Source organism: Fragaria vesca, linkage group LG6 (genome assembly GCF_000184155.1).
Source record: "Fragaria vesca subsp. vesca linkage group LG6, FraVesHawaii_1.0, whole genome shotgun sequence".
NCBI lineage: Eukaryota > Viridiplantae > Streptophyta > Magnoliopsida > Rosales > Rosaceae > Fragaria > Fragaria vesca.
In genome coordinates, this window is record NC_020496.1 from 12,056,397 (window position 1) to 12,061,064 (window position 4,668).

The following is a 4,668-nucleotide window of genomic DNA, read 5'->3' on the forward strand; positions in this document are numbered from 1 at the left end:
AGGAGAGGGAGATCCTGAGGCCACTACCCATTTTGATTCAACTTCTGATGATGTCACTGGTCACCATGATCCTCCTACATGATTTAGGTTTATGTCATATTGTTGTGTTTTAGAATGTGTTAGAACAAGATTATGTTGGAATATTATTGTCCCTTTATGAAGCTCTTTTTATTGTTGTAGCAGTTTGTTGGTTTGGTTTAGGTTCCATCATGTGGAATAATGTTTATGTTGGATAATTTGGTTATGAAATGAATTTTGGTCATTGTGTTGATTTTGTTGGAATGAATGCTAGTTGATGGTGGTGTTAGTACCTTGTTGATTATGGTTGTTGCTATTGTGGATTGAATGAGATTTGAATTTACAGGTTTCTGGTAAAAATGAGATTTGAAACAGTTGTGGTAACAATTTCTGCAGTTGGTGACGGCAGAGTCCCTTCGCAAATGGTTTTGGTGGGAAAATTCAAAAATTTCAGTTCAGATCTGAATTTTTTAAAATATCATAGCAACGGCGATTGCCGTCGCCAATAGAGGTATTTGCAACGGCAAGTTCAGTAGCCAATTTTCGTCGCTAATTAAGCGACGGTCTTTCCAGTCGCTATTTGCCGTCGCAAACATGGTTGTGACGGCTTACTGCCGTCGCCAAAAGCAACGGCCACGCCCTCAACGACGACGGGAAAAATGCCGTCGCCACGCCGTCGCTGTTGGTCTTTTGCGACGGCAGAATGACTTTTGGCGACGGCATTTTGCCGTGGCTAACTGAATTAATTTTTGTAGTGATTGATGCAATGCGTTTACTTTTAGAATTACAAATATTGCAGGAGATGCTACCAAGTGAAGCGTATCAATATGGAACTCCATTAAAGTTATGGATTTTGCAAAGAAGATGGATATGTTTCCAAATATTTTGGTTGCTTATAGGGTTTTATGGACTATACCTATTACTGTCGCATCTGCAGAAAGGAGTTTTTCAAAATTGAAGTTGATAAAATCTTATTTGCGGACAACTATGACTCAAGATAGGTTGAATGGATTAGCAATATTGAGTATTGAAAAGAATATGTTGAAAGCTATTGATGTTGAGCATATAGTTGATGATTTTGCTTCTAAAAATGCAAGAAGGAGTCATTTCAGATGAGATGTGGTTTATATGTGATCTTTGTGCAGGTACAAGAGTTGCCGGCTGATACTTATTCTTGTCTAACTTGACGTACTGGTGGTCGCTTATCTTGTTGATTTCGTTTATTCTCATGTATTTGTGCTTTTATAATTCCAGAAGCAAGGAGCATGGTGTGAAGATGTCATGAGATGGTCTACTCTCCTCAATCAAGCTAATCCTTGTATTTCTTTTCTTTTGAGGGGTATTGGTTTCAGGCGTGGGGATGAGCCTCCTAGCATTGCACTTGGCTAGGTTCGAAACCCCAAAAAGAAAAATTGGTATTTTTGATTTAAAAAAAATTTATATAAGGGGCACAATTTTTTTTCCCACACTGGGCCTTGAATCCTTCAGGACCGGCTCTGGTTCCAAGCTCAGCCTCCCAAAAAGAGCAATGAGGAAAATAAAATAGCTTTGAGCAATCTGCTAATTAACGAATTAGGATTTTGAATTAATCTCCACCCTTGTTTCGCTAGCATAGCAAGATCGAAAACAAATAGGTGCTGAAAACCCATACCTCCCAACACTTTAGGCTTACACAAAGTCACAAACTATCCCAAGCACGCCAATGCATGACCTTCTTTTCGCCTGTACTACCCCACCAAAATTGGACACAAAGTTGATGGAGTTCCAGTATCAAATTCTAAGGCAACAAATAGCAATTCATTGTATACAAAGACATAACCTGAGTTACCTTAATTAAAAGCTTCATTCCTGCAACAATAAGAAGCTTGAAATTAAAATTTCTTATTTTCACTACCAGAAGAAAGGCTTTAGCCGACAAAAAAAAAATTAGGCCGACGAATTATGGCATGTTTCGTCGGCTAAACCTTTGTAAAGCCGACGAAACATACTATATTTCGTCAGCTCTAGTTATTTTTAATTTTTAATTACACACTTTAGCCGACGAATATCTTAAATATTTCGTCGGCTAAAGTCGGAGAAAAAACCAACGACATGTTTTTCGTCGGCTAAACTCTTGGACTATAGCCGACGAATATCTTAAATATTTCGTCGGCTAAAGTCTAGGAAAAAAACCGACGACTTGTTTTTCGTCGGCTAAACTGTGGGACTATAACCGACGATTCTTCTAGTTTCATCGGCTAAAGTCATCGCCGACGACATTTTCCCGACGAAATCTTAGCCGACGAAAGCTCGTCGGCTAAGATCTTAGCCGACGAATTAAGCTAACAGGCCGACGAAACATTTTTGTCTGCTAAAGTGCTTGTCCTGGTAGTGTTTGTTCTCAAGTTTTCTAGACTAATTCAACTGATCAAAATTGCTTGAAGAATTGAGTTGAACTTGAACTAAACCGGTGTTTAAGTATTTTCATTTCCAGCTCTATCGACCGTCAATTATTTAAGAAACACAAAGCATTACTATATTTTTAAGTTACCCTTATTCTATTCTGTGACAAATACTTATCCTCCCACATTCTATATCATATCTCTCTGCTCCTCTAATATTCATTACTTCTCCAATCTGTATGCATCACTTCATGATCTACTAAATTTGGAAAAATAGCCTCCTAAGCTGGTTTGCATCACAAATGTCTAGTCAATAGAGGAGAACCTGCTTCTTGCCTATGCACTTTATTATTAGTCTTTTTTTATCCATTTGTTCATCAAGTTAACTAGAACCATTAATCAAATTGAGGTCCTTGTATGTAGAGAATAGACTTTATTTGTGTTTGCATTCCAGCTATTTTGCAAAGGATCGGAAACAAACAAACATAGTAATTTTTGATGCATTGGTTTTAATTAGAGTCTCAAAGTAGCACTCATATGTTAATCGGATGCTTGTTTGTACAATCTTGAACAAAGTTCCAAGCTCAAGCATAATAAATCCAAAATGAAGTGTGTTTTTAAATCTCCAATAACAGAGTAGTGCCAACAGCATATTATTGTCTGTTTTAAACAATTAATTCACACTTGGCTAGTATCAACCCATTTTCTAATGACAATGATTCTTCCCCGATTGAGTGTGGAATAGGAAAATGGAGAAGTTGACAAGTAAAAGTTGATTTATATTTCTATCCATAATACTGCCCTAATGCATATTGACCTTGTTATAAAGAGGATTAGATGCTTTAATAGTCAACTAGTTTTAATATGTCATCACTAAAAGCCTCGGAATTTTAAATCACTAATTAATGGATGTAAAGTTGATGAGCTTTTTTTCCAAAAGAGAGAGCGGAAAGAGGTGGTGACATTTGTATATCGACTTCTATTATGAATCGATCAATAAGACTACACATTCTCATGGGTTGTGAAACCAAAGTTGTGGTGAGTGAAATTTACACATCCTGAATTATAGTCCACGTACATATTTGGGTCTACTTTTAACTATAAAATTGTTAAAAATGTTCGTCACCTAGACAATAACTAAGTTATACCGTTTCAAGATGACAAAACAAGAAAGTATGGAAATCAAGACCCTAACATCGTACAAAAATGAAAAGAAAAAAAATCTGTATGGGATGGGGATAAAATTATGGAGGAATTTGAAACTTTCACAATGGTAAAGAAAGGAAGCAAAGTCAAATTGTGCTTGGGAGATATTAAAAACAAACCTCATTGCACATCGACAATGTTGCATGAAAGCTTCATCTTATAGGTTTGGCCAAACGTAGTGGTGCATAAATAAGCCACAGGTTGAACCCTAAACTATTCTCTAGAGGGCTTCTTAGGTGGTAATTGGTGTTCTTCTTAGGTGATTTATTCTTGTGCGCTTTTGAGTAACCTACAACAAAAGATTTTTTAGGCCGTATTTGGGATAACTTTGTTTTTTAAAAAAAAACAAAAACGGACTTCTATCTAAATTTTTGTATTTTATATGTTTGGCAAATTAAAGAAGAGCATTTTTTTTTTTTGAAAATTACAGGTCATTGATAGCATATTTTAGAAGCAACCCTAGGGTTACTGTTACTTTTAAAAGATTTTTATTCTCGTGCGTCTTTTGACGTACCCTACAACAAAGTATTTTTTAGGCCGTATTTGGTATAACTTCGTTTTTTCTTTAAAAAAATCGGCTTCTATCTGATAGCTATTTTAGAAGCAACCCTAGGGTTACTTTTAAAAACCGTTGTCATTAAAAACACAGGGTTTAGGGTTTAATGTCAAATTGTGCTTAATTTCATAGAATTACTTATATAAATAATGTACTTTTGTTATATATTAAATGAGAATTCCTACAATATGTTAATGTATGACATGCAAAAAATTCCTTAAAGTAGTAAAATGATTCCTCAAGTAATAACATTAGTTTTTAAAATGGTAATACACGTCATTAAAGTGATAAAGAGTGTGGCTATTGGGACCTCCAAATTTGCTCACTATACCTCTCATTCTCTCTACACCTCCCTTTTATTTTTCTAATATAAATATTTACTCACTAGACCTCATTTCAAATTCCTAACATAACCTTAGTTATTTATTGATATATATTTCAATCATAATTACTCTTATTCTACAATAGACCTCTCATTCTTTTCTTTTCTTTTTTTCCTTTTTTGTT